Genomic DNA, 24,511 nt, shown 5'->3' with positions numbered 1-24,511 from the left:
AAATACATAAACGCGCAGCGAATAAAAAACGATGCAAAAAGAAAAGCACACAAACCCCGAAAAAAAATGCAACAAAAAAACGCTGCATCCAGATTACACAACGGAAGTTCTCCAGGCCTCTAGAGGGAGCAGCTAAGTGGAACAACTGGATTTTCAACCCCACGGGGAGAGAGCACTCTGCTTTTTTATTAGAGTCGGGTATGGCTGCATAGTAAAAAGAGAACTTCCGTCTCATAAATCCTGTCTGTTTTTTTGTATTTTAAGAGCAAATTGCTCCACAATATGAATACAGATTGGTCACTTATTTTGTTGTATAATCACAATATTACACTTGAGGAGGCCTACACTTCAGTGATGCGCCTTCGGACCTGGAAATTAAACCCTCTCATGTAATATGGCTTAAACAAATTAGGGCTTTGACTTTTGCCCAAAAATTATATTTGAAGTTCGTTTATATATTAATATTCGAATATATTCGAATATTTATTAATAATATTTTGACCATTAAATGCCTTCAGTTTAAAAAAAAAATTAAGTCAGACCCTGGATTAAACACAAACAGTGTGCTTTCGACAGGAAGTTCGGAGCTTTCACCGTAGCCTACGTACAACCCAGTCTCACGGCAGTTCGTGTAAATGTACACGTTATTCTTAATCTATTGAACGTGTTCACGGAGACGTTTTTCTCGTTTTTTACGTGTAAATGTACACGTTATTCTTTCTCGGGGAAAGGACGCCGGGAGGCGGCCGACGCCGGGAGGCGGCCTCGCCCGGGTGAAATTCCTACACGCCGGCCAAAACAACGGCACGGGCCGCCACTCGCGATCGGGGAAATGAGGCGCCACACGCCGGCCAAAACAACGGCACGGGCCGCCACTCGCGATCGGGGAAATGAGGCGCCACACGCCGGCCAAAACAACGGCACGGGCCGCCACTCGCGATCGGGGAAATGAGGCGCCACACGCCGGCCAAAACAACGGCACGGGCCGCCACTCGCGGGCCGCCACTCGCAGGACACGGGAAATGAAACGCCACAATAACGAGACGGTTGGGGTTAGGGAAAAAAAAGAACGGGGAAAGGAACCGTCACACGCGGGACACACCGACAAAGGAACTGCAACGCGCGAGACAAAGGTACTGCCACACGCGGGGCGCGATCCCGGGTCTCCGGAGTGAAAGTCCTGTGTTGTTTGACCCATCCACCACCCCGGCCAACGTCCCTACGCGGATTTTCGGCTTTTTATATTACTCCCTACAATTTCGTTCTGTGGCCACGTAATATGCTTCCCATTGAAATACATTGGTTCACATTTTCGTGTTGTCCACAACGTAAAAAACGAGAAAAACGTCTCCGTGAACACGTTCAATAGATTAAGAATAACATGTACATTTACACGAACTGCCGTGAGACTGGGCTGCTACGTAAGTGGTCTGATGTTTATACTCGTGTGCTGGTGTGTGCGTCGAGCCAGTGTGTGTGGGCGGTGTTGCCAACTTAGCGACTTTTTTTTCATGAATAAAGACGACGACAAATCTGGCGACTTTCTGTAAAAAGACAGCGACTTTCTATAAAATAAAAAGAGTCGCCAGTATTGTCCAGCGCGAGCACGCAATGTATTTCTCTCCTGTGGCGCCGAAACAGTCTCCTTTCTCTTCTGTTCTGTGACTGAGGAGCAGCCCCCCTCTGTGCTCTCTCCTCACGCTGCAGCAGCACGGAGCAGGCAGGTAGGAAGGGGAGAAGGGACAGGGTCGGCGCGCGGTGTAGGTAGGAGAGACAGCGGAACGCGACACGGGAGAAAGATGCCGCTGAGCTGGCCTGGCCCTGGGCAAGCCAGCTTTCTTTGAGAATGTAGGGGGAAATGCACACGCTACCGGCCACCGCCGAGCGAGACGTACGCGTCGCCGCACGCGTGTACGTTACATGAAATGGAAAATCCTCGGAATCTGAACTGAAAACAACGTTTACAAGCAAACGCATTTACAAAAAATAATGCCCATAACAGGTTTGAATATTAAGGGCTGGCTAATATTCGTTCGAATATCATTATTTTTTTAAATATTCGAATGATATTCCCAGCTAACAATTTTTGGTTCCCAGAATGTTCTGGGAACGTTCGTTTTTGGTTGCGCGAACGTTCCCTGAAGGTTAGGTTTGGTTGTGTTTTGGTTGTGTTTTCGTTATTATGGAAAGTTGGTTGAACGTTCTGGGAACTGTCTTTTGTTACATCGAACGTTCTCGGAACGTTGTCAGAACGTTAGAACCCTGAGAACGTTTTCTAACGTTCCCTAACGTTAACTTCTGGGAACGTTCTCTAACGTCTTTTACATTCCCCTAACCTTTAACAAACTTTAATAACAATGATACTAATTTTATTATTACTTTAAACCGTCTGCATGAGCAGGAATGAATTATTATATATTAGCAGGAATTAATGAACAGGCAAACTTGATTGGATTTAAAACTTTAATTAACAATATACAAAGAATAATAAAAAAATACAAAATAGATAAGGATGTAGAGTGCAAAGTAATAGTGCAAATGTATTGTGCAAAATGCATATTGGAATGATAAAGTATGTAATGTGTAGGTGAATGGCCAAAGTGGGGATGAGCCCACTTATCAGCAGTTCAGGAGAGTGATGGCAGTGGGAAAGAAGCTGTTCTTGTGTCTGGTTGTTTTTGTGTGCAGGGATCTGTATCGGCAGCGGCGGAGGGAGAGGCGGGAGGATGGCCGCAGTGTAGCAGCTACTAGCTTTGGTTTCTTGCTTCCGCAAAAAAAAATAATTAAAAAATAGAGCTCCATGGTTTTGAAGGCTCAGTCCTTCTCAGCTGACCTAAAAAGAAAGAAACAAAAGTTTGATATGTCATACTAAGAATAAACACATTAACAAAAGCAAGACAAATTGCCTGACTAACAACCCTGTTTTTATTCTGATCACAAATATTGATAGTTTTTGATTATTATGATTATTATTAACATCACAGAAGAATTTCAATTTACCGTCTGTGTGGGGCAAACTTCCAATCAAGTCCTCCGTGTCTGCTTTAGTCAGCGCGGGGAAGTTTTTCTGGGAGACCACTAGAGTAGAAGTCAAAATGAAGCAACGTTACAAGTCAAATTAAAACCTCTTATTAGCCAAGCTAAGCATAATACTGATGTGAACAATAAAATAACACCTGCCTGTTATAACCCTGCAGATAGTCAGGTCCTGGAAGGCCTTCTTTGCCTTTCTGCCCCGCATGATATACAGTTTTAGAACATCATTGGTTGCGACTCGCCGTAGCATGCGACGCATGGCAGTACCTCCGGTCGAACCTCCGGGCTTGTCAGGAAAAGTTGCTGTAAAACATATAGAAACACAAATTATACACGTGGAACAAAGTGGAGAGCTTGTACAATCTCATTTTGTAAGAGAAGTCAGTTCTGTTATAATTTAAGTTATGCAAAAGCCACTGTACCTTCAACTGGGTCCCAAGATGAAGTGGCAGGCCGAGCTTGCGTTAGAATACACCCATCCAGCTCTGGGCGACCGGCTGGTTTCTTGTGTGGTGTTGACTCATCTAAAAAGAAAGTAGATATGAATATTGGTCAGTTCATTTATGGTAGGTTTCTTGCAAATGCCATTGCATAACTACAATGTTACATTAGACAATTGGAAAAAAAAAACTTACATGCAGGTGGTGGTGGCAGTGATGTCTACTGACCTGAAAAAAGGCAGGAAGAGACAAACACATCAGAACAGTCACATGGTAAGTAGCAGGCTGAGGGTCAGTAGTTCCATGGTAGGAATATGACTCTGGTTTCTTAAATGCATGTATAAATGTTAACTTACAGACAGGGCTTCCACACACACGCTCCGTCCTGGAATGCTTTCTTGCTTGCTCTCTTACTTCAACCTGGACTTCCACTGCTATGCTGACGACACCCAGATCTACCTCAGCACCAAATCCCCCCACAATCCTCCCCTCTCCCACATCAACTCCTGTCTGTCAGCTATTAAAACCTGGATGCAACACAACTTCCTCAAACTCAACAGCGACAAAACAGAATTCCTTCTGATCGGCTCCAAATCCACACTCAGCAAAACCAATAACCCCACTCTCACCATCGACGGCACCATTGTCTCCCCATCTCCCCAGGCCCGCAACCTTGGCGTTATCTTTGATTCCACCCTCTCCCTTGAGCCTCACATCCGTCAAGTCATTAAAACCTCCTTCTTTCACCTCTCGCCAAACATTACCAATCACACCACTCCTACAACCGACTCCAACTGGTCCAGAACTCAGCTGCCCCTCCTCATTACCTGCTCCAAATCCTGGCACCACATCAATCCAGTCCTAAAACAACTCCACTGGCTTCCCATTTCCCACCGGATCACCTACAAAATCCTGGTCCTCACCTACAAAGCCCTCCACCATCTGGCCCCCTCATACCTCACTGACCTCCTCTCCCCTACCAACCCTCGCGGTCCCTCAGATCCACCTCAGCCGGTCTCCTCTCCATCCAAAAGTCCAACCTGCGCTGTTTTGGGGACAGAGCCTTCTCCTAGAGCAGCTCCCAGGCTCTGGAACTCCCTCCCCAAGAGATCCGCACCTCTGAGTCCCCCACCATCTTCCAGTCCCGCCTCAAGACCCATCTCTTCACCTCAGCCTACCCATAGTCCACCTGCCCCCCTCCCTTTTTCATCTGTATCTTGTTTTGTTCTACTTGTTTTGTTTGCTCGTTTAGTTTTGTTATGTTTTTATAATCTACCCTGCCCTGTAAAGCGACTTTGAGTCCATGAAAAGCGCTATATAAATTCAATTTATTATTATTATTATTGTGGACTGGAGTCATCTGAAATAAAAGACCATACAATTTGTACTGATTGCAAAAATAATATTTGAATGTATACAGTGTAAACATAAACATTACAACATAAACATTGTATGTGACGGTATTTCTCAGGACTTTTGCATTGTAGCCCAGAGACTTTCTAATGGGGAGACACAGCATCCATAGAAATGCATGGGGTTAGTTTGTAAAGCCAGTATGGCAGCTGTGTAGCCTAAACATATTCCCTCTATTCCTGTATGCTTCCCTATTCACTTAAATAGGAAAATAGCTTGCCGATAACTGCCCAAAGTAATGCGTTGCAGGTGGCGCCAAAAGACTTGACTTGCTAAAATGACTGATTGTATTGGCTATCAAGTATGTACTGTACACTAAAACTAATTGAAAGAACTGGTATGTCTTATTTGTAACAACAACGCAAGCAGGTTAACACGATGACACAAAACATACAATGCGGCAAAGCATACATGTCGTGCACAGCAGCAAACAAAGCGCAATATATATGCAATCCATTTAAAGCGTAACTCTCGCCACAATGCAACCTAGGATCTTTTTGTGAATGTACCAGAGTCAAACTTCGTTTAAAAGCATAATTAGGACGGAAACGCCACTTTTAAGATTGATCGTACTGTCGTTTTCTGGTCAAATGGCCTTTTGAATGGGAGAACTAGAGGCTACTTTTATCGCATAAAAATCACTATATGTAAAACACTAAGAAGGCTCGACACAACATGAAACTTTGCAACGAAGTCTCACCAGGGATTTTACACATGAACTCGAGCATTGAGAACATTGTTTGTGCACAAAGAGTTTACCAAAAAATATAATTTGAACAAGTCGCTGCTTGACTGGCAAGATGGCGACGTGGGGAAAAACAAATGCTGAAGTGAGTTGTTGAACCTTTTTTGGTCAACCTGATTAAAACCGGAATATAACAAAGCACTACGAGGGAAAGGGCTTACGGTTAGACCCCAAACCGTTGCACTACAACCATAACATCATGAAACTGTAACGTATTTCACTTACTTTTTCGTGAGATCGTTTGGCAAATCAAATCTTCTTTCTTTGTCCGTTGGTGTAGCGTATCAAACGCAAACAGAAGTCCTGAGGACAGGACTTGAATCGGTCACCTGAGAGCAGAGGCACGGTCTTCCCCTACTGGCGGGGGGGTGTAACGTTTGGATTTAAACACTGATTGAGCCACTTGTTAGAAGTGAAATGGAAGAAGTGAATTGTCTTAGTTGTGAAAATCGATAGATTCTTGTTTTAAGTATTTTCACCTAATACAGTTAAAACAACGAAATCAAGCACAAAAGTACAGTTTTTAGCAAAATTGATTTCAGCCTAAAAGTAAATATATTATCTTGCTATGTTGTTTATCTTACTTAGATTTTATAAGACCAATAATTTTTTAGTGAATCAAAAAGTAAATCAGTTACTGCAAACCTTTTATATGCTACTTCAAAAACGTAAATGGAGCTGGTTTAAATAAACGTTGATTTAGCAAAACCGCGAATTTCAGCAACAACCAAAACAGACCAATACGGGAACTTTGTTTGTGGAGGTAACAGTGCAACCACAGGAGAACGTTCCCGTTGGTTGGTTCCCCTAACGTTTAGGGAACGTTATAACCATGAGGGAACGTTCCCTAAACGTTAGTTTTTGGTTTGGTTCGAACTAACCTTTAGAGAACCAAAACTAACGTTCCCCAACGTTCCCTAAACGTTCTGTGTTAGTGGGGTTCGAATAACGAAGTTCGGAGTCAAAGCCCTAAAACAAATGTCAATGTTAAACGCTGATGCAGTTTTAAATGTTTTATTACCACGAGTTTACAGACGTCTCTGCTGATTGAGTATCACCTGTGACCTGAGCCGAGACACGCCCACCAAACGAGAGAAAACATATCTCAAACATAGACTTAATATTTACAGTCTATGATCTCACGGTTGCACACTGTTCTGAGATTGAACGTCTCTTTCTCTCTCTCCTCCTCCCCGTGGAGTTGGAAATCCAGCTGTTCCACTTAGCTGCTCCCTCTAGAGGTCTGGAGAACTTCCGTTGTGTAATCTGTGTGCGAATCCCAAGTAAAAGTAATAAGTAGTTCATTTAAAATGTACTTTAAGTAAAAGTTACTTAGTTACATTTTCAAAAAAAACTTTAAAAGGGGGGATCTCTCCCATGTAGTGAAAATAGGACAAGGGGTCATAAATCCCAAACTATTTTGTTTTTAAATAAAGACAAATCTATACAAAGGTATAAACATCTATACAAATGTATACACATGTAATAACAACATAACACATGTCACACATGTTATTTAAGACCCTTAGAAAGGTATAATGTGCAATTTTAGTTCGGACCATCCCATAAAATGTTTTCAAACAATCAATTGAATGTGAAAGTACCATACATCATTATTTCTGAGGCCATCCTTCTTTTCTTCACAAACATAAACAGTTATAATGCAAATCAAGGCCAAATCATGTGTTTTGACTCCATAAATGGGTTAGGCCCATAGACTGTTAATTATATTAATATTAACAGACCCTAATATTCACAGCCCAGACTAGCAGCTAGCTTCTACACCTACAGTATCTCACAAAAGTGAGTACACCCTTCACATTCAAGTAAATATTTCATTATATATTTTAATGGGACAACACTGAATAAATTACACTATGCTACAATGTAAAGTATTAAGTGTACAGTTATAACAATGTAATGTAGTCCCTCACACAGCCCCCATAGAGGCAGGCAGATGCCATCATGGAGTACTATGCATCCTGATAAAGTTCTCTCTAGCGCCTTAATTCTTACATACCCTTCACCATACCTAGAGATTGGCATGGGGTACTTTCCATAAAACTAGCTATTAGGCTAACTGACATAAAACCATGCCAATCTCTAGGTATGGTGAAGGGTATGTGATGATGTGGGGGGCTATTTTAATTCCAAAGGCCAAGGGAACTTCATCAGGATGCATAGTATTTAACTAAAAACTATGAATATAAAATAGTGATTTAAAACTGACTTTTGTTGCCAGCGGCTTAGACATTAATGCTGTGAGTTATTTTGAGGGGACAACATTTACATACTATACATACAATAGTCTATAGCTTGTATCAACTCATGCATGGCTGATGTTCAACGCAGGGGGGAAGGGAGGCCCAACGCAGGTTGAGGCGCAGGCGGAGATGGTTTGAACTGGTTAATCAACAGCTAATACAACAAAAAGCAGCAGTACGAAGACTGGGAATCTCACAAGGTAACGCACAAACTGACGGGCTAAACACAGGCAGAGCATACTGACACACGCAGGAACAAACACCAGAGGATACAAACTGGGTACAGACAGACTGACAGGGCAAAGACAAAACGATCTAACAAGAGACAAAGGGAACACAGAGGCTAAATACATGAGGTAATGAGTAAATCAGGAACAGGTGAGACAACAGGTGAAACACATCAGGGCGGGGCAGGACAATCTACAAAGGCGGGAAAACACAGGAAGTAAATTGGACAAGACAAGACAGAAAACCAGACTATCAAAATAAAACAGGAAACCGGAAAAACAGACAGAAAACATGAAATCAACTAAACACAGAAACTTGACACAACACAAGGGAGAACAGAGAACACAGGAATTAACCAAAACCTACACAATATAGAATAACCAACAAAAACATACAGAAAACTACAAGGAAGCAACAGAAATAGCACAAAACACAAGGCAAAATGCTGAAACCATAATAGTTCATAAACATAAAAAAGCTTAAATGTTCAAGAATTGAACCTTTTGCTCCACAACACTGTATACTGTTGTTACTGACTGGTCAACTGTGTGTGAATCCACCAACAAAGATAGATGACCTAAATATATCTGGCCCTTCACTCAGCCCTGTCCATGACTTTCTAGCTCTCCTTGCTCTCATCAGGTTCATACAGTAGGCTATTGAAGGGATAAAAAAAGAGAGCTGCACTCTTCCATCAAACTTCACCAGATAGAAAAGTGATTAGCGGACTTATCATTCAGTGAATCAAATGATGGAATAGGCTTCGCAAACGTGGCTGCTGTTTAGAGTTCACTGTTGTGTGATGAATGGAAAAACCTTCAATGAATGAACCTTCTGTGAGGCTGTAAGAGCCATGATCTATTGATATTATATTTTGAACAATTAAATGGGATCTGGACCATGACACATGTTCCACACTTACAAACCAACGATTCAGATCTAAGCAATACATGTAAAAACAAAAAGTAAGTTGGATTCTGTTGATTTTCACACTATCTGAAAATAAGTGGGGAAATCAAAATGTCACAGCCCAGTGTTCGGTGCTGTGAAGGACGTATTAAGGACCTTTCTATTTCGGGCTCACAAGCATTGTTTCTGTTGGAATAGTACCAGACAGGGGATGTGAGGGAACCAGATGAATATTTAAATTGTGTTACCTTGTTGGCATCCCCGATTCTTTTTCCAAAGTTGCAAGTTAGGATTTTATTTTTTACTAGCATAGCAGAATGAAAGTTGAACCATTTGTGTGGATGTTTTTGAATATTGCTTGTCATTTTGGGGTGTTATGCAGAACACATCTCAAAATATCACTGTCCTCAAAACAAGAGTCAGAACTGTAAAGGTTAAAATAACATTGTTTTATACACTTGTCTCTGTCAGGACTTCAGTCATCTCAGCATACAGTATGGCTGCATATCTATGTGTGATTATTTGGCTGTTTGATCACTTAAGTTCTAAATCCGCTGCTTAAATATCAGTGGATCTAAAAACACTGATGAGAATCTGCTCACAAAACCACAAGACTAACCTCTGTTATCAAACCAGTTATGAAAAGCAGATTGTGCATTACATAGCTTCAATATGCCCAAATTGCTCCTTGCACATAAATGTCTAGATAAGCTATGTCTGCACCTTCTGACCCGTGAACCTTAGCTAGTGTTAGCTCTGCAACTGTTGTGCAACACATATCCCTTCATCCATAAAGAGGTAGGGAAATGTCCTCTATTTTCTGGCAACAGCAGACAGATGGTGGGTTTCTTCTGGGAAGCATAATCTCCCAGCAAAGCTGAGATAAAACAAGTTTAATACTGTAAAATCCCGAGGTTTTATCCCTGCTTTGGTGATAACACACATATGGCTCAACATCTGGGGGGAGGGGGTGAACAGTGGCCAGCCAGATGTGACAACTTACGTAACTTCAATGCAAACCATACATACCATGTACCATACTGAAGATGGAGGAGTCATATAGCAATTATTCTCTGTAAGGGATGTATTGACGAATTCATAACATTTGAACAATGATAGATAAACATGAACTCGTTGAAGATCTATGGGCCACAACTGGTCTGTGACTGCACATACTCAGTGTAAAACACTTTCTCTGGTAACTCACTTACTTCTCCCCTCAGATGAAATTAGATTTCTAATTGTAAAAATAGATCAATGTATTTGATTCAGCTTTTATTTGATCTTTCACATGGGGTGCTAAGAGGCAAAATTACAGATGTTTTACTGTACTAGATGACTTTTGCTGCAGTTGAAAAAACTAATTTGATTTAAGTTGATTTGCTACTGGGAAACTTATCATATTGTGATGGGTTTATACTTGATGCAAGGGGTTAAAGGGAGGCCCGTTGTAGATAGTGTTGGGTCCAATGATAGCACCACTGCAGCACTACATGCCTGTATTCTACATGGCCAGGCTGTACCATGGTTTATTTATAGTCCCCACAGTAACTGTGTTTATATTGTGAAATAGGTAGGAAGATCCACCCTGTTTCATCACTGAATAGGAGACTATTCTAGAAGACAATGTGTGTGTGTTGTTTACAGAAGAGCACCTAGTAGAGCAACCAGTACCTTGAATATTAGGGTATGACGTGCATTTAGTGAAAATACTGGAACAAAAACGTTTCTCTCTGTTTTTTTTGTTTTTGTTTTTTTAAGATTATTTTTTGGGGCTTTTCCCTTTATTCAATAGTGACAGTGGATAGACAGGAAAGGGGGAGAGAAAGAGAGGATGACATGCAGCAAAGGGCCGCAGGTCAGATTCGAATCCGTGCCCCACGCTCTTAGTGGGTGAGCTAGAGGCTGCCCCGAAAAAAAAAGCAATTTAAAAAAAAAAAATGTCTCTCTGTTGAGATGTTTTCAGTTTGGTTGTTGTTGCTGTTGCTGCTGCTACTGCATGTTTGTCCACCTTCAATCTCATCCAAAGTTTCACGAGCCTTATAGATTTATTTATTATTTCCGCATTCTATTACAAACATAAGGTCAGGGTTGCTTAAAAACCTTTTGGGTATTAAGTGTGCGTGCTGAGCATATGGATTTATACTGTGCATTGGGCCTACAACTCCCATACAATAAATAAAGTAGATGAATATTGTGGAACAGGCTTACACTAGAGACAAGCCTTTATTTCTAATGTATTTTCTTTTACAAGTACATTAACTCATATTTTTAGAAGCCTCCCTGTTTCCTGGTTTACTATTGTTGCTGTTGCTGCTGTTAATGCAAACTCAAAACCTCCTGCATGTTTACCTGTGGAATTGACAAATTCAGGACACTGTAAATTTCCACTGCACTAAATCCATTAGTAAAACATCAGAGTCTTGTCTCAATCTCACCTACTTTTGGATTTTTTGATTGCGGTCAAGCTACGGTCAAATGAAACTTTACACTTCCTGCAAGATGCTTCATAATAAATGGGTATTATACCGCTCTTCCTGGTAGGCTTTTAATTTGAAAAAGGTAGTTTTTTAGTTTCACTGACGATTAACAATTGTCAGTGAAACAGAAAAACAGAAAGGAGAAGCCAATAGAAGAAAAAAAAATATTGAAGAAAAAAATGCCAAGAAGAAAAACTCATAAGCAGAAAGACTTATAAGCATGACATGACTATTGGTATAGGCTACTGAAGAAAATTGCAACAGCATTATGCTGAACACTGTCATAGTACAGGAAATTACAACCCACCTCAATGTTTTTAACCAGCCTTTATTGGCAACCTGCCCTGATGTGTTTATGCCATTATTGTTTTTGTATTGTATTCTTGTGACCAATCTTTTATTTAATTTTTGTTTTGTGTTTGAAGAGAATGTATGAGGTGATTGACGATGCATATTATGTCCTTGTGTGGAATGATTTTGCCAACAAAATCATAAATCGACATTTTTGTTTGCCTGTATAGGACTGTAGAGTTTACATTGTTTTAACTAGTTCAGCTTCTCTGTGTGTATGTATACACTCGTGTTTTTGGCCCATGTCCCTGTGAAGTTAGCATATAGTGTAGGAGGAACAAAGTCACTGAGCACCATCCAGAGTCACAACAGATAGTGAGGTGCATGACATTCATCCAAACTGACCCTGATGTAGTGCATGCATGTACATGTCAGAGGTGACGATCATATAGAAGCATGTAACTCACCAGCAAATATCCCAAGATGAGAGATGAATTATGGGAAAGAATCTCCAGCACTGGAGACATTTATAGCTCCATCATGGAAATGGATTTCACTTTCCATTACCCCGAGGACTGATGACATGACTTTTAATGCTGAATCATTGTACCATGACTTTTCCTATCCATCTTGCCTCTCAATATTGCATGGCAATGAGATGTCTTGCATTACAGCATCTTTGTCATACTTAGTGTTCACATTAACAGTAAGATAACTTATTAGCGTTTGCTGTTATTTGACAGCTTAACTTTCAGACAGCAACATTGACTACGTTTACAAGTTGTCAATTTTCGGGTTATGGTCGGGTTAAGGTCACTATTCGGGTTTATGAAACATTCGGAATAACCCGTTTACATGCGTGAGCAGAGAGAGTTACTCCTGTATACATGGCATTTGTAATCAATTGGCAATATCCCGATGTAAACGGCGACGCACGGTTAGCGTCTGGATGTACAGACAAACCCTGCTTCGCGTAACTTTTCGGTCACCTTCTTATAAATCTCACTATCTCGGTACTTTCTGCCGTCAACAAAAGACATTATATTCATGGTTTTCACCACACTAATGAAGAAATTGGTTTCCTCCTCGCTCCAAAAGTGTGGTGCTGTGCTGCGTCTCGCCATGTTTACCTCTACTTCTTGTTTACTTCCGGTATACTGCGCGCAGGTTTTCTGGTGCATACAAGAAGTTCCTCTACTCAAAAGACCAAGATTCCTTGCGAATAGAACATGCGCAGAACACAAATCAATGTTCCTTTTGATGGGGATATGCCGATACGCGTTTACATGACCAAAATTTCGGGTTAGAAAAGGGATAACCCAGGGATCATTTTCGGGTTTTTAAAAACTGGAATATGAGCATATTCGGGTTTTTGCCGGTGTTTACATGGCCGTGCGCGACCGGGTTGTTGCTAATATTCCGGTTTTGAACGGGTTATTGGCTGCATGTAAACATAGTCATTGACTTGCCACAAAAATCAGCTGTAAAAAAAGATCAGCAAATCACTTCATGATCTCCGATTTCGTAAGCCACTGTTGCATTTGTCAGCTGTGGATCTTTCATGCAATTCATTCCAGTAGTCAACCCTCCCTCTCTTTAGCTTCTACAGCAACTTAGACCCTACATGTGAAAGGATGCTGTGAGCTGAACTACCCAGAAGCAACAGATGGATCTGACAGTGAATAAGACCTGGTGGCAGTACTGACGGTGTCGGTGGAGAGGAGGAGGGTAGGCGCAACATCACACCGAGGGACACAGAGGACGCAGAGGACAAGAACAGGGAGATATCAGAAACGGAAAAGGGTGAGAAGAAGATATGTGGGCGTCAAGTGCGGTGACTTAGACAGACTGATTCACACGGGAAAGGGCATGTTAAATGAAAGCCTGGTCTGTGACAGCTCAGGGGGCATGGATTGCAATCTTATCAAACCCAGCTGTACCTTTTCACAAAGGCAACACACACACAAACACACACACACACATGCACACAAATACACACGCGCACACACACACACATAAACACACACACACACACACACACACACACACACACACACACACACACATCCATGTATGAGCCAGCAGTATTCCCTCTTTGCTCCTTTCAGAAGTTTTTAGCTTGTTGACAAAGAGTTTATTCCTGTGGCTGTAAACTTTGTCTCCAGCTGAGGCTGATACAATTGAGCTTGGTGAGCTTAGTGAGCTTGGTGAGCTTGGTGTTGCAAACAGCTCCACAGGTAACCTTGCAGTGGCATAGCACTCTCGTACTGTTGTTTTAGCATGATTTAGTGCCAGATACAAATGAATCACCATGTTTAAAACTGATTTATTACTTAGCTGTTATCAGTGGCCTGTGTGGACTTCTAACATGCACAAAGTTCCCGTTCGAACAAGAGATGCAATCTTTTTGAAAGGGGTGAATATTATTGTAAATTCAAAGGTGTGTGACAAATATGCATATTGTTATCAGAGTATATTTTAATGTCTAATTTAGACCTTTTATTTCACCAAAAATACATGGCAACAGAGAGATGCAAAGATATTGATGACCAGTGTTGGTCATCTTACTTTAAAAAAGTAATTAGTTACAGTTACAAATTACTTCTCCCAAAAAGTAATTGAGTTAGTAACTCAGTTACCACATTGTAAAAGTAATTAGTTAATAAGCAAAGTAACTTCGACATTATTTTTCCTGGGCATAGCGTGCATGTTACATAAACATTCTTGCCTTTAATTTCAAGTAGTGCCGGTACTTCCAGTTCGAGAACGCTACCTTTGAATTTCCCTGGCTCGTCGCCATTGTCGCTGTCTTGTGTTTAGTGGTAGTTAGAGCATGCAGTGAGACAGCGTGAGCAGGGCATCCGCCCACCCAGCTAATCATCATCACATTTGCGGTGTCATCATCCTCACCCCTGCTCTCTCCCGGCAGCGATATTTTGTTTCCCACTATGGCCACGCCAAGACACGCCCTTCAATAGCATTCACACACTACTATTGGCCAGGCGTACATGCTTACATGTACAGGTCCTATCCCCTGACCAATCCCCTAACCCTAACCTTAACCACTCAAGGTGAAATGCCTAACCCCAACCAATCGAGCTGCTTTGTAGGGCGGGTCTTGGCGTGGCCATAGTGGGATTCGTAATTTTGCCTCGCATCCAACCAAATTGTAGTGACTTTACATTCTCAGTAACGATAACGGCGTTGCAATGATAGGAAAAGTAATTAATTAGATTACTCTGTTACTGAAAAAATAACGCTGTTAGTAACGCCGTTATACTTAAACGCCGTTACTCCCAACACTGTTGATGACTAAGGACAATTTTATTCAGCTCTCATTTCTCGTGTTAGAAACACAATTCATCAAATTAAACATGTACCAGCTGGCAAATTATGCACCAATTACACTGTAAATCACAGATGACTCTGCAGCATGACAGTGACTGCACACCGCTGTTAAACTCTTCCCCAATCACTGCACCCTAGGAGTAAGCAAGTATCCTTTCACACAACAGCCGACTCGATTTAAACTTGAAACACACACGCCTCCGTCTGCAAAGCTCCACTGCAAGCAATAGTACCCCAGAGCCCAGGCATCCCGATTCCCAAGTCTACACTTTACTCTGCTTGGCTGGGTTTTATTAATGCAACCCTTCCACATTATCCATCATTTCTCTCTCGCAAAGTCCTGACAGTTAATTAGATGCCACATTTGCTAGAACTATATTAGGCATTAACCACACAAAAAAAACCTTTAGAAAAAGCCAGCAATCACGACCTATGACGGCAACAAAACAGACACACATAAATGTAGAAAGGGAGATACAACACGGCTAAATGTTATAAACTTTTAAATCTAAAAGGGGAGGAACATTAGATGGGCTCCATACATCACTGTGTCTGACTGTGTCCAGATTCACTGAGGTCAGACACTGATGGATGATACTCTTTTTCAACACCCACAGCTTTAGGTCAGTATATTAGTACACGAACCATTGTAGCATGTAAAATAATACTGCACCACAGCAGCCAAGATTAAAGGGTCATTTCACCCAAACTAAAGCATATTACAGTAACATAGTAACATATTTTGACTACTTCACTTAGTAGGATATAGCCATGTAGAATAGAGACTTCTGCTCTCACTACAATGTCGATGGATATGTGATAATGGGATAAATGGAAATTTAAACATTTATAATTAACTCAATACTTTTTAGCAAAAGAAATTCCAGAAATAGTGTCCAGAAAAAATATTCGGGATAATGTCTAGACCTTGCTGTTTTCAGTATTTTCTACCAAAACACAAACAAAACCAGTTCCTTTAAATGAGTTGCACTGCAAACGTAGCCTAATTCAGTTGAAATCTTAACTTGTTCCTACACTGTAAAAAAGTACAGACCCATTTAGTTATGTCCACTTATTTCTTATTTTTAACTGAACACGCTTATACAAGTTTTGGATTTTGAACTCAACTTTATGAGTTTTTGAAAGTTAAACTTGCATTTATTCATTGGGTCCACTATTTAAATTTTTTATCAGATATGTATGTGTTGATTGAACTTGGGTATGTAAGTTATCAGTTGAAAAAAAAAGTGTGTGTGTTGCAACAAAAAATGGTTGCCTTTCGATTTTAAAATAACCTGTCTTCACAGCATAGTTAAAGCATGGACACAATAAATTGATTATACACCGCAGATAAGTGATGTAGCCTATGCAAATTTCTACTAAAATATAACAAGTGTTGTGGCAAACAACAAACTAGTGGGAGGGGGAGTACCTGTCAAAGGCTTGTGAATTGTGAATTTGGCATTTCACTCTTCTCATATGAAATGTACTTGAAAGTACTTTTCAAAAGTCAAACAGCTCCGCCCACATTTAGCCCAACCCCAATCTACATACTGCAGTCAGGTGCAATTGGTTCATTGGCTGGTCAATTCCCATGATGCAAGCGGTAAAAGAGTTGTGTTAAAATTTGCTGAAAAGTTTGCAATTTGTTTGCATTTTGTTGAACGTTTATTAAACGTGTGCTTGAATGTAGTGTTTTGTTGCTGGTAATTGTCATTGTTGGTTTACATTTGTAACCATGAGTTAAGTACTGTTATGTTTGATAAGAAGAGCTGGAGTATTGCAGCATTAGACTCTGAGCAGTAATAGGCTTCCTTCAGCTGTTAATCTGCGGTGTGACACTTCATTAGCCCAAGGTGACGAAGATCAGAGGCTTTAGAGGGACCCTATTTTGCATGGGACCCGGTGACTGCAAGCACCCACACTATCTCCACTATAAATGTGGTTATGTTATTATAACTTAAACCGTGAGTTGTAATAAAGCAGAAAGTATGTTGTTATACTAGGCAAGGAAGTTTCTTGCATTATTAAAAAAGTAATTTATTTGTTTAACAAGTATGAAGTTAAACTAAGTAATTAAAAGTTAAATAATAAAATAACTTTAAAAAACTAGAACACTGTAGTTACATCACCCTCATTAACTTAATCTAAGTGAAACAAAGCAGTCTTCAAGTTGAGTGAACGATTTTCAAGCTGAAGTAACTTTATTCAGTTAAACTACCATGAATTTATACATATCTTTTAGTAAAAAATTAGTCGCTTAGTTGAAGTATAAGTTCAATTTGCCTTAAAACATAGTACACCTAACTTGAAAGACAATTGGTAAATACAGTTAGTGAAATTAAATTAAATTGTATGTTTGTTTAACAAAAACAAGTTTCCTTGAATATACAATGTAAGATAGATGTTGTTTTAACTCACAGTATCAAGTTCTAACAATAAATTATTATTAATTAAACATCTTTCTAACTTACCTTGTGAGTTGAAATAGCATACAATTGTATTTTGCGACAAGAGGAAGCAAGTTTCCTTGAGTGGACAATGTAGTATTGATAATTGTTTAAATCACAGTATCAAGTTCAAACAATAAATGATCATTAGTTAAACATATTCTATAATCTAACTTTGTGGGTTGAAACAACACTATTCTTAATGTTGGCTTTACTCACATTTTTAAGGCAGCAGTTGAACTTAAATTTTTAAGTAGAACCACCCTGATAATTTTTACAGTGTACAATAAATGTGTGAATAGTGCCAGTATAATTTTTTTTATTTTACTGCCAAAATGATATCTGCTGATAATACATAATTCTCTAGAGCTAAAACTTTTCACCATAAACCAAATACTAAGCATAAAAATAGACACTTTAGGCTACATTGTTTCATGGTTTATATTGTGCTATAGTAGCTATTGTAGTATTACTGTCACCTTTAGGACAAAAACAATACAAGATTATGGAAATTAAGTCAGAATATTGTTGTTGTGAATTAAGTTTGTACTGTACTGTTTTGATAAAAAAAGTTGCAATATAATGTAATTTTTTAGGAGACTTGTGTTCAGACTTTCTGATGAGGAGGTATACAGCTCCGGTCAGTGTGCCCACAAAATTTTAATCAAAATACACTGACATTTTTCTCAGAAATATTCAACTTTATTCTCAAAATCTTGCATTTTTTTTTCTCCTATCTGTGCCCCTAATACTATATCATGGAGAAGCTCTATAAGGGGATCCAATGGTGTAGCAGACCTACATACACAGCAAACATGCCATCCTTGGCGTCCTATGGGGAATGAAGCCCAAGTGGACAACTGCTTCTCATGTGCTTATGTGTGATAGATGGAGCTCTTAATGTGTCATCAATCCCTGATCCATTTCACATCCCACTTTGGCATGATGTATAAAGGTATCGTACATTTTCACTGGATTTTTACATTTTTACTGTTTGGTAACGTTAATGTGTTACTATAAGATACCGTAACAGTCATTTTTCTTGGCCAGCACTGCAGTGATGCCCCCTGAGAACATGATTAATGTCAGCTCTTCTCAGAGAAATATAAATAGGGGCCCACACAAAGCGCAGTATTGTGATTATAGTGATAAGCAGTGTTGGTTTTGAGTGATACTGTCTGGTCAACAAAATCCTGTCCATGAATGAATTCCGGAGTTGTAATACATACACATACTCAACAAAAGTTGGGAGGAGGTATTTTCCAGGGCTATATTGTCATTATCTGTTTATTTCATTTAACTTTGCCATTAATTGATTGGTCATTTCGTAAATGTTATAAAAACAGTGAAAACTGTTCATCTTCAGGTAGCAAAACCCAAAGATATTGAATTTACAATAAATATATCAGTGAAAAGCAGCAAACTGTCACATTTTAAAACCTGGAACCAGTGAATGTTGTGGCATTAATCACTTATCAAAACTGTCCACTAATCTTATAAATTGCTTAATTGTTTATGTCGCTCTCTGGTATTTCCCCGTTTACCGAAACCTTTATTGACAGTTGTAGCGGCCAATGCCTGGAGACTGTAAGACTGTACAACAAGGTGAGTGAGCACCTTGTTGTACAGTCTTACAGTCTCCAGGCATTCGTATTGGTGTGTGACATATTTGCAGAGCTGTCGGGTACAAACACAGTTTTCTACTACTGAGGCATATAACAGATCAATAAAGAAGCTTAACTCAAACCTGATTATAAGTACATTCCTTTAAGGATGTGCAGTGATCATTATCTCTATCTCCATTAATGCCCTTGAAAAATCCAAATCCAACAAGTTGGTTTTTCCTCCCATAAGTCTTCAGCTCCCACTGTTGTCAGCTAACATAAACCCATTTATTGAATTTCCTCCTTACTGTGTTATCCTTAAAATCACTCCATATTATTCTACGCCATGGTATTTGTCCCGTTATACACATTGTATAGACGTTAATGTCATTGAGCGGTCTTGCACAATTCCAAATAATGGATGAAATACAACATAATTACTTTCAGGAAAACAATTTAATAAAAATGTACCTTTTAATAAATCCAAGGACTGAATGTCCTCGCATGTTCATTATGCAGAGGCTCTGTGCAGAGTAGAGTAATCATGGCTCGAGGACAACCTCCTTTTAGTTAAGTTTGACACAGGGCATTGCTGTGTGCCTCTAAGAGAACACTCATTTCAACACACTGGGTTTAATTTGCGTAAAACTTCATTGCACACTGCACTTAAAATGTCTTGAATTAACCATAATGCGCAAAACAGGCTGTCTCAGACTCCCAGGGCTGTCTTAGTTTCTGCAGCGCTCTTGTCTGAATGTGAATTCAGGAGCTCAGCTCTATGTATGCGCACTGTATGTGTGCATCAGAGTGATCACAGTGATTGTCATGGCCTGTGATTTAGTTGCTCCTTGTGAAATGCAGTGACGTGCGATGCAGCTTTATGACATGAATAATTGAGAAATAAACAGGCCATGGCCTAAGCTGAGGTTTTAAAACCTAGTTGAACCATGGCTTTCTCCAAAGTACAGACGGCAGCTTCATAGATCTTAAATTAGCATCCCAAATTTACATATCTGCTTGCATATATTCATGTTCATATCCGGAGCGATTTAAATTCCCATGGCATTCTATGTAGCTCACCTAAGATGACAATAAGCTCCAGCTTCCTGTCTTCTTCTTTTCAGGCTATTAACAATTTCATATTCTATCCTGTAGGTGCTAACTTTTTATATATTATTGCTTTTTTCAAAGCAACTCTTCCACCTCCTAAAGTGTGAATTAGGATGTGCACTGAGAGGCGCAAGCCTTCTTCATACACTTCCCAGGAAATGAAGAGGGATTTTTCATATCAGGGTGTCAGATTTTTTAAATGTTTTTTAATTATTATTTTGGAAATCAGTGATGATCTTAAAAGTAGACAAGAGACTTTATTTAGACAGCAAGAAAACGGATGTATAACACACAACGCTGGTAAGACAGAGAAGAAAGTAAAAAACAAGCTGCAAAGGTTTGAATCCCTACCGCATTTGCAAGACATCATATTGTTATCTTTTTTCTATTTTCAGTTGTTATCCTTTCATTGTTATGAAAATGTAATCTGTTCAGTATAGTGAGCCACACAATGGCACTCTGAAGCGCAAATGCTTCACGACTCGGCTTTAATCAAAGTGAATAATTATCCACGGCCTGTCAAGATTCATTGATCTGATTTCAGCTTGGATGTGCCCAAAGTTATTTTGTTTAGAAGAGAAGCACATATAGTACATATAGTTTATTTATTACAAAGACTCATTACACATACACTGCACACTGTAAAATGCTGGTGTATTATATGTATATCATATTATAATACAGCTTACTGGTGAGCATCATTTAACTCAAAATCTCAAAGGGGCTTTAAATTAACATCCTTAGATAGCCAAGCTGCTAACAAAAATGTATGCATTGGTCACCTTACAGATATGAAGCAAACAATTCCTACACTGCATTTGAAAATACACACACACACAAATCTCTCTCTCACTCTCTCTGGGGTTAAAGTTACATGTGTGTGTCTGCCCTTAGAGAAACATTCAATCTCTTAACATGCCTTTCATGCCTGTCATTAAACTGGAAAATGTGTTACCATGGCAACGGTGTCTCAGGCACATCCTCTGGTGACAGCCTCTAGCCAGTCCCTGCGCACACACACACACACACACACACACACACACACACACACACACACACACACACACACACACACACACACACACACACACACACACACACACACACACACACACACACACACAGAGAAAGAGCTAGAGCTAGAGCATGAGCATGAGCATGAGCAGGTGAAATATCTGCACATCAAAGAGAGCCACACTGACCTGCCTACTGCTGTTTTAAGGCACCAATAAATTGCCCACTGATCTCTATCTACAGGTGGGGGAAAAGGGAGCGACTTAAAATGCCTTCTCAAAACTACAAAAGGTGAAAACATCTGAGGCCTGCAGTTTTGCCATTTTGTGGCACAGCAACACATATTGAATGACTATAATGACATTCCTGAAAAGTGCCATCATATGCCATCTAAAGGTGGCTGCTTCCTGAGATGACTCGTTTGGCATTTATACCACATTCTTATACTTAACATTACAAAAAAGGTCCAAAATGATACTAGCCTTTCCAGTTGTCTAAACACAATGTCCACTTTGCAGCCTTGTTTTGTACTTACCATTTTTCATATTTTCTTATTATTCCCACCAAAGAGGAACCTGTAACAACTAATTTGCATCATAGAAAAATGTGATGTTGGTCGATTTAAGTTCATATTGAATAGTTGAAAAAATCAAAACCATGTGGCTCCAGATTCTTTCGTTCAAGCAGAATCTTTTTGCTATTGGCCCGCCCATTTCACAAAAATGGATTGTCTGCCATTTAGAATTTTTCAATGTCATCCAATTTCCCTGAATTTAGTAAAAAAGTATTATTATTTTTGTTTACTTTCCATTTCCTCTGGGTGCGCCTTATTGGTCATAAATTGTGATAGGTAAAAAATGCAGTGTGTAATTGCAATTACATTCAAATGACAGGTGCAGATGTCTTCTCTGAGTGATCCTCCAAACTATGATCTCATACATTTGACCGAGCCATAACTCCGTGGTCGTGAAAGCTTTAATGTCCCCAGGACTTGGGCATTCTCGAAATCGGGTTACCAACGCTTTTTTATTATCGGAGATTGTGCAGCCTTGTTGGAGGTATGTGCTCTCAGAGTGCTGCACACTTGACTGTAAGACACTTTGATTTCTAGAGTACTTTGCTTTTAAAGAATGCATGGTAACCTGCAAAAAATTGAGAGGTCAACGGAGGGAATACCAGCAACAGTCTCTTGGATGTCTGTTTCAGCATCAACAGACTTCAAAATGATTCTGTTTTAATTGTCAGCGAAATATCTTCAGTTGTACTAAAAAAAGTAATTTCCCTCTTGTGCATGCTGTGTAGCATAGCCTATCAGGCAGTTATACAATGAACTCTTTAGTTGTTGGCGATTAAATCTTTTTTCCATTTATATGCTAAGTCTGCCACAAAAAGGGTTTGCGCCAACATCATCCTCAATGATCGTAATCTTTCTGACACAAAATGGAAATGTGGCGTGCGTGGCCCTGAACTGCCTGCACTGCTCAGATCCCAGCCACAGCATGTAGGCAAGGGGTCAAGACCTGTCAGTGTGTCACCAGGCCCCTTATCATGTGACCGTTGGAGAGAGTGTATGGAACTCTGAGGCAGGACTGCAGTGTTTGAAAAAAGATTGTTTCCGACAAGGAACACAAGGCTCTGAATATTATTACAGTCCTGAGGGTTGCAAAAAGAAAAAGAATCGAAGGACAATTGAGAATGTAGAAACTCATAACCAAGAGGATGTGAATGCTCAAGGGCCACGGGACAACACAGTCATACAAGACAAGACCCAAGTGTCTGAGGACAAACTATGGTCCCATCACTTCTTGTAGGAAAAAGGCCCAAGGCTGACAGATGCTGGCTGTTATTTGTAGATTGTTCCCCTTTATGTATTTTCTCTATGTATTCAACCTTACAAAAACATGTCGTAGATAAAACTAAAAGCTTTAACTTGCTCAAAATGAATGAATTTTATGACGGATATTCTTGTACAAATCCAAATTTTAGGGTATTCTCAAGGTGACATTTACAGAGAAGCAACATTTAGATACCTGTCATTATCTCTACAGTATATCTCTCTAATCATCCATCCAACTGTCCAACTGTCTGGCTTTTTTATGGCTCCAAGTCAGTGATGGTTTTCCAAACATGTTGTTAATCACATGTATTGCATTGACAAGCAAGTAGCAAAGGATGGTGGTGATGTAGCTTATTGAGCCGTAATGATGCTCTCTTATAATTCCCTGGACACCCAGAGAAACTGAAGTGGAAGTATATTTTTGAGATGGAAGAGGCTTGTATGAGGCTTGGTTCATCATTAGCTGATGCATGCTAACACTGGAAACCTTAATGAAATATTCAGTGCTGTGCTGGAATGTCTAAAGCTTTCTTCTGCTTCAACAATATTACTTTCATTTATTAAGTCACAAGAATGGGCAAGGCAGAGGAAAAGCCTGTACAAGCTCCCTAGGTATTTATGAGGACTCAAATCTATCAAAGTAGACAGGGTATTTTTTTTAAAGACAAAACACATGTAGATGTGTCCTTTCTTGATTCATATTTCATATGCTGCACTTGTGCGCTGGCATTACAAACTATATATTCAGTCCACTGAACTTCTTGTTTTCCGTTTGGTGAAGATGGTTTTCATTACGCACCGATGAACATCGCTAAAAGGAAAGTTTTCAGTTAATTTGGATCGGGAGAGAAAAGCAGGGGTGTGCTGCAGTTCGCGATCTGTCTTTCATGACTGCTGCTGCATTTCTTAACAATTCATTCAATATTCTTATGTTCATTTTTGAAGTCCCTATTCAATGAAAACAGGCAAGAATACTCACACATCACTGGTTAGATGGGTTTCTGATTGAGCATCTTGTCGTGTAGCGATGACGTTGGCAGACCATCAATATACACTTCACTGCTTTTCATCCTAATAATAAAAGAATCAATTTGCTGTTGTTTGAAGGGGCACCCGGGGTACAAGACGATCATGTGCTTGATTTCTTCTATGTTTCCAGAATCACATCTGTGAGGAGCATCTTTGTTACGTTGTCAAGCAGAGTGCAAATAATGAATATCAGCGCTAAAATAACATATTGCTTAAGGCTTCAGTACACCCCCAATCTTTAATGTCAGAAAATGCAGCAATATAGAAAACAATTGCCCTGGACGAGTCACTCAATATGTTTTTGATGATCTTG

The 24,511-nt window shown here is 39.9% G+C and overlaps 1 long non-coding RNA gene across 2 annotated transcripts; it reads right to left on the bottom strand.

Annotated features, from left to right (window-relative positions):
• Window positions 1-3,060: 3,060 nt before the first annotated feature.
• LOC120549288 lies at window positions 3,061-3,880 on the bottom strand. 2 transcript variants are annotated; one of them, XR_005637369.1, is made up of 4 exons: window positions 3,833-3,880; window positions 3,672-3,704; window positions 3,459-3,560; window positions 3,061-3,339 (listed from the first exon to the last, which is right to left on the bottom strand). It is a non-coding gene; the product is annotated as an uncharacterized LOC120549288 (long non-coding RNA). The 2 variants fall into 2 exon arrangements; XR_005637367.1 differs by having other exon boundaries at window positions 3,672-3,859.
• Between the last annotated feature and the right edge of the window lie 20,631 nt (window positions 3,881-24,511).

This window comes from Perca fluviatilis, chromosome 2, assembly GCF_010015445.1.
Source record: "Perca fluviatilis chromosome 2, GENO_Pfluv_1.0, whole genome shotgun sequence".
NCBI classification, from domain to species: Eukaryota; Metazoa; Chordata; class Actinopteri; order Perciformes; family Percidae; genus Perca; species Perca fluviatilis.
The sequence above is the reverse complement of the archived record's forward strand: the minus strand, read 5'-3'. Positions and strand labels throughout refer to the sequence as shown.